Here is a 13,584-nt window from a genome sequence, read left to right as displayed (position 1 = left end):
TATCTCTTTGATTCCAGATGTGCCAGCTTTTGTATTTTTATATTATCACCTGTATATTATATTATCACAGCTTTTTTATTTTTATATTATCACCATAAGCTCCCTGAGGGAGACATGCTGTGCTTCTCACTGCCTTACAACACATAGCACAAATATTTCCTACCTCTATCTACTCAAACTGCAGTAAAAAATATTACTAAATTTATATTTATGTAACACTGTCATCATTACTGGTTATAGTGGCTGAATCTTCATGCCAGACTATAAAGAATTCTCCTCTCAAGAAGCTCATACCCTATAAATTGTTCAGCTGAAGAGGTTTGTAGAACAAAAGCAGAAGAACTAGAAGTAGATGACTATATTTCACTTCCATGCAGCTCCCATGTCAACATAGACATGGATCAACTTTTCCTTTCCTTCCATGATGGTAGAAATATGCTGAAAAGCTCTAATGCAGGCTTGGAAAACCAGTGGTACAGGCTGACTCCAGCTCTCTGTTGATTTGTTTGGCTAGCCCGATGGAGGTAAGTGACTTAGACTAATACATGCCACCAGACCTTATTTTTAGGTCCAATAGCTTTATGTGTAGGGCCACATCACTGACCTCTGATGTTATTTGAAACTCCTTTCTCTTCAACTAAGTTCTGTGTTTTATCACTTGATAAACTTGGAGTCATATTTCTAACATTTCTAGGTCTTTAGAATGTATAACTATGTATGGATTTATCCCATTTTGTTTCTTACTTTAATTTTTTTTTTAGTTTTTGATTGACCTTTATTTTATTTATTTATTGTATACTTATTTATTTATATGTGGTGCTGACAATCAAACCCAGTGCCTCACACATGCCAGGTAAGCGCTCTACCACTGAGTTACAACCCCAGCCCTTGTTTCTTAATTTTTAAATCCAGAGACGAGGATATGGACAAACAGGTGCACCTCATGTCACAAACTGGCATAGGACATTCTTAACTTTCATTTTACCCAGCCATCCCCCTCCACTGCTGCTTTTATGCCATTTATTATGCTGACTTTGACTCTTATTTATGAATGAGTCTAAAGAAAGCACCCCAGGCTCAACAGTTTTTCTGCTGCAGCTACTGGTCACTCTGAAGAAGTCACTATGGAAACTGATCTCCCCTTCCCTCTGTTCCCTTCCTAACCCTCTTATCATTTTACTGTTAAAAAGCTGGAGGCATTCATGCACATCACATGGGCAATGGGAATTACAGAAAGGATGACCTTCATTTTGAAGGCAGATCAAAGTTCCTTGGAGGAAAGAATGTTTTCATTAGAGGGAGATTCATCAGGAAAGAGACACATCCTTGGACATGATTTGATAGAGCCCACATTGTCCAAATTGATTACAGAACTGACCCCCACAAAAGGAACATTTCCAATGTAGTTTTATATTTTGTTGTTTTACATATTCCATGGTTGTAAAAATGCATGTTTGTACATTATTGTCATTTCCTTGAGTGTGATATGAAAACTCAGTATATAATACTGTACTTACAGGAAATCACAGCTCAGCTTACAATATCTTGGCTTGTGGCTCCTTGAACCAGTGGGGTTATATGTTGGGAATGTTAGCACTCACATTTGCTTCAACATTTCTTTTAGCATTGCTTGTGATCTTTAAAGCAAAGATTTTATATTATATGTTGTGTTTAAGACTTGCTTATTACTCTCAGTATGCTGCAAAAATAAATCCAAGTTGCTCAATGTGGCTCCAATTCATTCCTGTTCATTGCTCCACAGTATTGTATTGTATGAATGTACCACAATTTATTTATCTGCTCTTTATTCAACATATATTTTCTAGTATTTTTTTTCTGTGGAGATTCTTGTCAATCTCATCTTGTTCACATTTGTAAGATTGTCTCTAGCTAAGGTATACACCTAAGGATAGAATTGCTAGGTTGAATGGTATGAACATCAACTTTACAAGATAATGCAAATTTTTTTCAAAGTGATTGTTTTAGTCAATTTTAAGTCACTGTGATCAAAAGAACTGACAAGAACAAGGTAGAGGAAGAAAAATTATTTTGGCTCATGGTTTCAGAGGTTCAGTCCACAGTTGGCTGACCCCATAACTCTGGGCCCAAGGTGAAGAAGAACATCACAGCAGAAGGGTATGGAGGGGAAAATCAGCTCAGGACATGGCAATAAGGAAGCAGAGGGAGAGTTCTGCTCACTTGGGACAAAATGTAAACCCAAAGGCATGCTCATAATGACTGATTTCTTTCAGCTACAACCTCGCCTAAATTTATCACCCAGTTAATCTATATCAGTGGATTAATCCAATAATTAGGTTATACTTCACAATCTAATCATTTCACCTCTGAAAATTCTTGCACTGTCTTACATATGAGTTTTTTTTTTTTTTGGAGGGGGGACACCTCACATCTAAACCATAGCAACAATTATACCAATTTATATTCCCACAAGCAATATATAGGAGTTCCTACTGATCTGCATCTGCTATCTTTGGTATTGTCAGTAATCTTCATTTTTATTAACATGTATGCAGAAAATGGGATCTCATTTGGTTTTGGTTTGTATTTCCCTGATTTATCATAAACCTGAGCTCTTGGAATTTTTATTGCTCATATGTGGTTCCTGTGAAGTGATTGTTTATGTTCTTTTTGTTCTCTCAGCTTCAGTTTTATCTTTTCACTTCCAGTGTTCAGATAATAATGAATATGGTATGGGATTTAATTGGATACTATATTCAATTCAATACCTGGCTCAGTGTCTGTCACATGGTAGATCTTTAATAAAACTGTTTTTCCTCTTGGTTCCTGAGGTTACTTCTGTTCCCCTCACCCCCATACCTTTTTTTAGATCCTTCCTCTCTCTTTCTCCCTGCTTCTCCCTTGGTTACCTGTTTCCCTCCCATCTTCTTTTACTCCTTCCTTTCTTCTTCCTTTTATCACACCAACCCCAGAGTCCTTCTTTAATATTTCAGCTCAGTGTCTGAAGCTCTGTAATCTATCTATATGGACCTTCCAAGGAACTAGAGGGTACCTACCTCCTATTGAACTGATAAGAAACCTGCTTGATGGGACCACTGCTATTTTTCCTTATTGTGAAATACTTCTACTTGGTCTTCAACCATATTTTGTTGGCATTTACCTAGGCTATGACCAGAGACTCACCGCCCATCCCCTCTCTTTTCTCACTGCACTGGGGATGGAACTCAGGGGCACTCTACCAACTGAATTACATGCCCAGACTTTTTTATTTTTTTTGTTGAGACAGGGTCTAGCTAAGTTGCTTAGGGCCTCACTAAATTGACCAGGCTGGCTTTCAACTTGTGATCCTCTTGCCCCAAGTTCCCAAGTCACTGGGATTAAAGGCATGTGTCACCAAGCCTGTCTTCCTTTTTCTTTTGTCCTGTGCCTACTCCTCTTAGAAATGATTCGTTATCAGTATCAATTAGGGGATCAGTTTCCCAAAGGCTTCTTTCATTTCTGTCCTGTGCTATAATAAATGATCAGACATGCCTATGTCCCATAGTAGGGCTATGGCCAGAATAATTTAACTCAGGACTTTTGCAAACTTTATTGTACCTGCCAAAATGCAAACTCTGATCCAAGCCATCTGGATGGGCTCTGAGAAAATGCATGTCTAACAAACTCTCAGGTGATGCAGCTGATGCTGGTCTGCAAACCACACTTTGAGGAGCAAAGATCTCAGTAATTTCTGGAGGTTTCTTCCAGGTCTAGATGTTCATGATCTGTGAACAACTGTAATGTTCTATTATGCAATCACTCTGCTATCCTTTCTCAGTATTCTCTCTGGTTTATTAGTGATTCATTCATTTCTTTTTTTTTTAAGAGAGAGTGAGAGAGGAGAGAGAGAGAGAGAGAGAGAGAGAGAGAGAGAGAGAGAGAGAGAGAGAATTTTTAATATTTATTTTTTAGTTCTCGGCGGACACATCTTTGTTGGTATGTGGTGCTGAGGATCGAACCTGGGCCGCACGCATTCCAGGCGAGCGTGCTACCGCTTGAGCCACATCCCCAGCCCCTCATTCATTTCTTTAGCAAATGTGTTCTGAGCACTTACACCGTGGCTGGCACTCAATAATTTAGAGCCATATCAATGGACAAAGAAATACTTCTGTATTTATGGAACTACTACAGGTTAAGTGTGTCTCCTAAATAAAGAATAAATGGCATATATTCTTTTATACTATCTCTGTGCTATTCCATATCTCATAAAGTAGCACTTTCAATTGTTTCTAAATATTTTAAATATTTCTAAACTAATTTGATGACAAAGACAAATAGCACTACTCTTTTTTTTTTACCCTTGGCTTTATGTGCAGTTCTTTTCTTTAATGCAATTTAAAATTTTATTAGGATTAAAAAATACTTAAACCGTTTGCAATATTGTCTTGTTTAGGATGAAAAACTTGTACCTTTTGGTTGCTAATCGAATAAAGCCGTGAAGAAAAAGCATGCTGAAACCCTTAAAAATAAACTTTTTTTTTTTTTTTTTGGTAAAGGAGAATTTGATTTCTATATCTCTTCAAGTTTCCTTTCAGAATGACACCCCGTTTATTATTTTGCTTCTATTTTTCACAACAGGAAGTAATTCTTAATAAATCTTAATATTCAGGATGTCCCTCCGTGCATTTCTTTCCACAACACACTTCAAGGCAAAGCTTTTGAAGTGGAGAGAACTTCAAAGTTGGACTCTAAGCTTTTGAAGTGGATCTACCCTGAGACCGATTTTTCAGAAAGAGAGAATATTATGTCTATTCTCTCGTGCTTCACACATGAGAAGAAATTTGTAGTGACAAATAGTACCTCCATCAAGCTCTAAAGAACTTAAGCCAATAAACACAGTATTCAAGTGGTTTAGTTTAAGATTTTGGCGTTAGTAAAATGTGTTATAAAAAGAAGTTTAGAGATTCATTTACTTTTGAGCAGCATGGATTAAAACAGCTGTTTAATTTACAAATGTGGTTTGGCAGATAAAAAAAGACTGGGAAAACACAAATCTAACATAGTTCAACTAACCCATCGCCTCACACTCAGGTTTATCTATTCTTTAATATGTGTTTAAAATATGATCAAATGACCTTTGAAATTGAATACAAGAATAAAAAGAGATTATCAAGAAAGTAAAAACACAAGATAGCTGGCCTTGGTGTTGCTTACCTGTAATTCCAAATACTTGAGAAGGCAGCAAGTTCAGGGTAACACAACGACAACCTGTCAAAAAACAAACAAGAAAAACAAAAGTATCTGTGGGCTAATGTGTGACACTTATTTTAACTGTTTGACAGATTTCCTTGTTTTCTAAATAAAGTTGGAATTTTTTAGAGCTTTTTAAAACAATAAATATTTGCAATAATCAATGACATGTAAGGTGGGAAAAAGTTCTGAAAACTCAATGTCTTTTTTTTTTTTTTTTTTTTTTGGTACTGGGGATTGAACCCAGAGGTGCTTACCCACTGAGCCACATCTGCAGCCCTTTTTATATTTTATTTAGAGACAGGGTCTCACCAGGTTGCTAAATGCCTCCCTAAGTTGTTGAGGCTATTTTGAACTCATGATCCTCATGCCTCAGCCTCCTGAACTGTTGGGATTATAGGCATGCAACACTGTGCCTGGCTAAAAACTCAGTGTCTTTTAATTTTTAATTAGTAGTTTCCAAGTAAGGATAAAGGAGTTCAATAAAAAAGGGAATATAAAAGCATGAATATTATAATACTAAGGTATGATAAAAGATAACTTTAGGACAGGTAAGTATGTAACATTCATTCAGGCATTATTTAGGACACAGTTTTATTTTGTCACTTCTGAATAGGTCTTTTTGTTTCAATTCTCTCTAGTTTCTAAAACTGTAGTAAATAAACTGTATTTTATTAAAATAATTTAAAAGTCCTCTAGCTTACTCCTGTTGGCTTGAGAACCTCAATTTCTCCATGTTGTATTGGCCAAGCGGGTGTCTCACTTTAGCCCAGCTTTGAGAGGGAGGAAAAGACTTCACTCCTTGATGGGGAACAGGGTGCTTGTTGAGAGAGGGAAGTATTGGTGGCAGATGACTGGATGTAAGCCATCTCAAAAAATCTTGTCTTGTATGATACGTGAATCAACTATCACAAGACCTTGGGGGTCATCATCTATCACTCTGCACTGATTTTTTTTTTTTAACAGATGTTCACATGGCTTCTCCTGAGTAACTTTTTGAGGAGGAGGGTTTCTGGGCTTAATTCTCCTACATTTTGAAAAACAAAAGTTCACGTTGCAAGGAACTGAATAGAAGCAAAAAATATTTCAAATAAATTAATTTAGAAGCTTCAACATTATAATTGGTATTTGTTACACACTTTAAAAAAAACTTGTCCTTGAAATCATGTTATCTGCTGGTAATAATTTTATTAGTAAAACATAGCTATAGTTCTGAAGTCCATTCTTTAAACTTTTAATAAAAACTATTAAAGTCTAAACACAAATTTTCATAATTAACATCTATCAAATGTGTTTGAAGTTAAATACTAGGAGTTGCTAGTTGCTGAGGACCCAGAGCCTGCCAAGTCTATGCTCTATTTTTTAGAAAACTAATATCATTCATGATTCTCTAGAGGACCAATAAGAAGGGAGAATTTGGGCCTCAAGAGATTTGAAGCAGATACATTAAGAAGTTAGCATTTTGCTAAGCCAGAGAATATCGACTCATTTGCCTGAATGAACTTATAATCACTGCCGTGCACCACGTTCCAGATGTTGTTATTTACCTTTCCAGACTCAGAAACCAGAGGGTGCTTAACTTCTGTTATTCTGTACTCATGGCATTGCTGCTTTGGCTGCCAGTAATCAGCAGGTGTTCAACCAGGCAGTGAAGATTGGGAAAGGGCAAGCAGTAACCCTAAAAATGAATGCCACCTTGTGCCAGTTGTCAAAGTTATAAGCTGTCAATGCTATTAAAAGATCAGCCTATGAAGAGATTTATCATAGAATCTTCAACTCAGGCCCATTTTCCACTCAAACAAGGTGAATCCTCTCCCAAATGTCATCTGATCTCCCAAAGCCAGGACTCCCCCATTTATCTGTCATTTCTCATGCTCTTGGTTGCCCTGAACTGGCACTATCTGGGCAGTCTTTCTTCCAAAACAGAAGACTATGTTCAGCCAGAGAATATCGATCTGACTTTTTCTGGAATCTGAAGTTTGCTGGGAAACGGATTTACCTTGAAAGACGGATGTTGGTTTCCCTTTATTGTTTTTCTCCTACTTCAACCCCCAATAGAATTCTGTGTGCTCAGACCTTTAGAAACTGTGAAGTGTAGCTAGAAGCATATAAAAATAACAGGAAAGGATGCCTCATCCTCAGCCGCCTGGTACTGTGAGTGGTGGTCCCTTCTGCCTCTGTGGTCAGTAACAGGACACTCACTGCTGCGGTTTAGAGGCAGTGGTTGCCTGTGGGAGTGTCACAGATCACATTCAGGGGGAATTATGGGCTGGAATCATGGTTAAACACATTTCATTTACCTATGGTAGTAGAAAATGAGATGAATTTTCTTTCTGTGTGGATCCTATTTTTCTCATAAGTTAGTTTTAATTGGTTTGAATGTAGTAGATAGGACTATGTATCATTCTGGGTAACATCTCCAAGTTTCTAAGAATGCAGGCTTACCCTCTGCACGTCCAGGCTGGCAAAACAGTTCTGTGTGTTCTGGTGCTTTTTTTTCTCATAGTCTGAAACCGGTTGGTCCTTGAGGTCCATTCACTGTTTATAACATACACGATCAAGTATGATCTCAACTATTTAGCGTGTAAGACTGTGAAGACAAACTGTTATAATGTTATTTTATAGATGGGAAAAATGAGGCTTAGATATAATTTTTTTCCCAAGGAGAAAAAAAAAGCATAGTGTCTTGCACAAAAATAAAACTAGTGAACAGAGGTAGCAGGAAACACTTTCTCTACTGCTGAAGTTCACAACTATCAACTCTTGATCTCTGCTTTCTGATTTCTCCACATCATTAAGTGCTAAAATTTATTAATTATTTGTTTATTTATCAATAAATATTTAGTTAGTGCCTAGTACTTTGTTAGGAGGTTGAAATACTTAGATCTTTCTTTTTCATTATTGTCTCAAGATTTAAGAAAGCATATCCCTCAATATTTCTTGTTTGAAATAAATAAAGCAGAAGTTCACTGGCATCTGATTGAAGTTTTAATTTTTATGTCAGGTCTGGGATGGGTGCGATTAAATTTTGGGGAAAACCAGTTACCTGAAATTCGCTGAGACATGACCTTGTCAATTTTGTTGGCAAATTTTCTCCTTGATAAGGAAAGGTCAAGGCCTGCTCTTATCCACCGCCAGAATGATCTCTTTGTATCCTGGAGGACGTGGCCTTCTCAACTCCAAAGCAAGTCATAAATTCAAGTTGGAAAAGGACTTGAGAGGAAGAACCTGTTGTACTATGGAAATTGACATACAAGTGACACGTGTCATGTGAAGAGTAACAATGTATTTGGGGAAGAGTGACGTTATTTCTCAGTGTTTTCTAACTTCCTTGATTTTTAAAATATACTTTTAATTTTTCTTTGTAAAACTGAGACACACAAGACAAATCTTAACACTAATGCTACCTTTTGCATTTACCATTTCTTTTATAACTGTGATGCTTTTCTGAGAAGAAGTACTTAGGATGGGGTAGGGGTAGGGGTAGAAAGTGTATCATTAATGTGTTGTTAGCGTTAAATGAATTAGGGTACATCTATACAATATTTTTGAGAAAATAAAGACAAGGAAAATGTTCATGATATAAATGAAAATTTAAAAAAATGAGGAGACAATATCTTACTATAGCTTGAGATCACAAGGCTAGAAACAACAGACTGGAATGAATTAAAAAAAAGCCCACATTAACTGGTTATCTCTGGGTGGAAATGCTCACTGTGATTTCAATCTCCTAGTACCTCCTAGTACCTTCCAATGTTTCTAAACTCTCTCTGTTGATCATGTATTATTAATACCCAGAGAAAAGATCCCTCAGGAGAAATGATGTATATTTTTTGCCTTGACCAACTAGATTTCTATTATGTTCTGATCTAGTTAAAATCTGTCTCCATAAACCTCATTGACTTCACTGTTTTGTTGTTCTTTTACCCCATTAGTGAATTGTGCATAATCATAGAGTACTACCCAAGGGGAGATGGGAACTGATGAGACACTTACCAACATCCCGAGAGAGAAACAAGAGCAAAGAAAACCAGGAGCCCAGTAGGAAAACCAGGGGAAGAACCAGGCAAAAATTCAGGAGTCCCATTTCAGCATGTACAGCAATGAGATATTTACCATTCACATTCTTGCTCTTTTTCTTTGCCTATTTCCCCCCCTTTCCTCCCTTTCTCTTATTCATCCTTTCTTTTTTCTTTCAATCCTATGTTCCTTTAGAATCATGATAATAATCACACCTGTTGTGTGTTGAGCATCTGCCACAAGCACTGCCACACAGGTCATTTTATAAGGGGCAGGACCAGGGTTCCAATTTATGTTCTTTTTTTTTTTTTAAATTTCTTTTATAGCTGTAGATGGACAGCATGCCTTTGTTTATTTTTATGTGGTGCTGAGGATCGAACCCCGTGCCTCACACATGCTAGGCAAGAGCTCTGCCACTGAGCTACAGCCCCAGCCCCGAATCTATGTCCTTTGGACTCCCCCACTTGCTTTTTCCTATATTACCTTGCCTCTATATTTAAATCCAAGGGAAAAGAAGACTACTATTTTTCTTTTGTTGATGTTGTTAACAATATAGGAAAAGGTAGGATTGCAAAAATGTGTTTGTGATACTTTCATGTGTATATTTAAATCCAAGGGAAAAGAAGACTACTATTTTTCTTTTGTTGATGTTGTTAACAATATAGGAAAAGGTAGGATTGCAAAAATGTGTTTGTGATACTTTCATGTCATTTGATTTTTTTTTTTAACAAAAAGAAATCCAAACCCCAAATCAACATATCTTCCAGGTTTTTCAGTGTCAAATCCTGTTGCAATATGTGAAACCTAGACCCAGATATAATCATCAGAATCAAAATATGACTATAAGCTGGAAAAGTCAAATGCATAAGCTGTTGGGATAAAAAATATAACCACAAGGGATAGGCCATTTAAATTCTTTTTTTCTAAGTAGCTTGCATTCATTATATACTTAGCTATAATTCTCTTCAGCTGAGGTTAAATTAGTAGAAATTTCCTACTCGTTGTGGTGGTGGTGTTAAATCAAAAGGCAATTTGTATTTTGTTAAAGATTGAAGGTGCTTCAAGGCTTCCCTGCCCAAATGTGGCAGAGATTTAGCATCAGCAGCCATCCCCACTCTCTTGGCTGTGTTTGCTTGTTCAGTAAATTACAAACAAATTTGCAACTTTGCTTGTTATGTTAGTATTTCAACAATGATGACTGTCATTTACTGGGGATCTAATCTTTTGGAAGTCTTTCTGTCAAGCTTTCTGAAGAAAATAAATTGTGTTGGTTACTACAAAGCTTAATTAGAGCTCAACTAATTGGCAATTCACATCTAAAACTTGATTACATATGGCATCTGTTGTTTTTGTTGGTAGCTTTTAGAATAATTTATTGAGGTGAAATTCACATAATACAAAATGAACTGTTTTAAATCAAACAGTTCAGTGGCATTCAGTATAATCGCAATGTTGTAAAACCATCAGTCCTGGCTGGTTCTAAAACATTCCCATCTCTCCAAATAACCCCCCTGATTTATTTATCTATTTTTGGCACTGGGGAATTGAACCCACAGGGGCTTAACCACTGAGTCACATCCCCACACCTTTTTAAAATATTTTACTTAGAGATAGGGTCTCACTGAATTGCTTAGGTTCTTGCTAAGTTGCTGAGGCTGGCTTTGAACTTGCAATTCTCCTGCATCAGGCTCCTGAGCCATTGAGATTACAGGCGTAGACCACAGCAACCCTCACTTTGCATTAATTTTTTTTTGTAGCTGTAGATGAACAGCATGCCTTTATTTTATTTTTTAATGTGGTGCTAAGGATCTAACTCAGTGCCTCAAATGTGCTAGGCAAGCGATGTGCCACTTAGCTACAGCCCCAACCTTTACTTTGTATTTTTTTTTCTCCATGGATGCATCTATTCTAGATAATTTATATAAATGGATTCATATAATGTGTGTCCTTTTGTGTCACTTATCATTATATGTTGAAGTTTTATGTATGGTAGCATTATCAGGACTTTGTTTATTTTTATGGCTGAATAATATTCCATCATATGGCTATTTCAGTTTGTTTAACCATTTGTCTGTTGATGAATATTTGGTCCATTCCTAATACCTTTTGGCTATTGTAGTAGTTTTCTGTCTCTGTAACAAACACCTTAATTAATCAACTTATAAAGAGAAAAGGTTTTGTTGTGCATAGCTTTAGAGGTTTCAATACATGATTTTTTTTTAAAGAGAGAGAATTTTAATACTTATTTTTTTTTTTTAGTTTTCGGCAGACACAACATCTTTGTATGTGGTGCTGAGGATCGAACACCAGGCCCCACGCATGCCAGGCGAGCAAGCGCGCTACCGCTTGAGCCACATCCCCAGCCCTCAATACATCATTGACTTGCCTTATTCTTTTGGGTCTGTGGTGAGATAGCACATCATGGCGGTAGGATAGAGTGCAGCAAACCACTCACCTCATGGTCAGGAAGCTAAAAGAAAGAAGAGACTTTGGTTCCCCAATCCATTTGTGGGCTTGCTCCCAGAAACTGAAGGACCTCCCACTTAGGCCCCACTGCTTAAAAGCTCCACCACCTACCCATGGACCCACAAGCTAGAAATAGAGCTGTTTATTTGTCACTAATATATTATTTGGGCTTTGGGGGGACATTTAAGACCAAACCACAGCAGCTATTGTGAATAGTGCTGTTATGGTGTTTTTAAAAATTGTGTTTTTTAAAATTTTTTTAATTAAAGTCATGCAGACAAATAGTTTCAACAGTCAAATAGTCCTCCAACACCTCCCAGGAGAAGCAGCAATTCCCTGAACAATTCTCAAGCCACTTGGCTGCTTTATTTTCCTATTGCCTAAAAGTTGGGAATATAGCTATTGAGGCCCTGGGTGGTCTTTGGGAATTGTTCTGCTCCCTCCTGATAGTTCTTTCTCACCTCATAGGCATCTGCCAATCAGTCGACAGCCTTGGGTCTCCAGGGCTCAGGTTCTCTGTCTTACCTGCATCTTCTCCTCTCTTTTACTCTGTCCTGCAAATTCCAACCACCCAGGCCTTCCTGCAGCCCCTTTCTCTCCTTAACTTTAGGTTCTCTTACCTGCCTTGCAGCCTGGAACCTGCCTCCTTCTGGGCCCACTGCAGGTCCACTGTGCTGGCCATCTTTTTCTCAGAGACCACAGTGCTGCCTGCTGTGCAGTGTCAGAAACCTTACTTCATACGAGCTTACAATGCATTTCAGACAGGAGGATCAAAAAAATCCAGTTACAGTTATTCCATCCTGTTGGGAAGCCCCTTGCTGGGGATTTTCAGGGATGGTCTTCTTCTAAATTTCCTTCTTGCAGGCCAGTCTATGTTTTGCAGCTTTCTTTGGTTTATTTTTGTCTTTGCTTTTGACAATAGAGAACTCATATGCTAGATGATTCCAAGCTGTTCATATTAAAGACTACGATGTTAAAATAGATTGGAAACTGTGTTTATGGGAGGAATTTGTTAGCTCATGGGTTTCACTGTGGAATGATTTGATTTTAGAGGTCTTTAATGTCTAAAATTGACATTTAATTAATAGCATGATTTGTTTAGAATTAAGAAGTGTGCTTACATCCTTGAACATGTAGTAACTGAAGAATGATTTTTAAGTGAAAGGTGATAGAATGAAGTAGATATTCTCGTATATGTGTAATCCTAAGCTGACCATTCCTTACTGTGTAAGCACACGAGCACTTTGTTTTTTATGTATATATTTTTCTTGTCTTATACATTATATATAATACATGTTTTATATATTTATATATTATATATATTAATGCATGTTTTATATATTTTTTCTTGTCTTATGCATTTTTTTTGTTTTATGTATTTTCTTGTCTTATGCATTTTTCTTGTCTTACATAAGACAAGAAAAATATATGTTCTTTGAAGAGAGAAACAATAGCTTCCTCTTTCATTTGTTGTATTACATTCTTTTTTTCCTCCAAGACCTCTATTGATCCATCTGCTCTCTTAGCATCATGTTCAGGGGGCTACAGACTTCAGGATTTGCCTGTTTAATGAAGTGTCCTGAGCAGTGTTAAATAAAATGTATGGGAGGTCACTGTTTTGGACTGAGCTCCTGTGCTATGCTCCAACAGACCAGATCAAACCAGAATGGAGTCTCTCATGCTAGGGGCCACTTTATCACATCCAATTTTAAAACTGTCCAGTTTTCCAAAACAGAGGAGATTCATACCTAATCATATCAAACTTTAAAACTGGTCAGCTTTCCAAAACAGGGGATTCACAGCAATTGGAAGAGGCCCAGTTTGCTTGATCCAGTATGATAATCATGTTCTCTCTGTTTTAACCCTGTAAGGAAAGGAATTTTGTAAAGG

General features: G+C 37.1%; 1 pseudogene; it reads left to right on the top strand.

The window, feature by feature from the left end:
- Nucleotides 1–518: 518 nt before the first annotated feature.
- On the top strand, nt 519–7,184 carry LOC113182198 (squalene synthase pseudogene; annotated as a pseudogene).
- Nucleotides 7,185–13,584: the final 6,400 nt, after the last annotated feature.

Source organism: Urocitellus parryii, chromosome 9 (genome assembly GCF_045843805.1).
Source record: "Urocitellus parryii isolate mUroPar1 chromosome 9, mUroPar1.hap1, whole genome shotgun sequence".
NCBI lineage: Eukaryota > Metazoa > Chordata > Mammalia > Rodentia > Sciuridae > Urocitellus > Urocitellus parryii.
The sequence above is the reverse complement of the archived record's forward strand: the minus strand, read 5'-3'. Positions and strand labels throughout refer to the sequence as shown.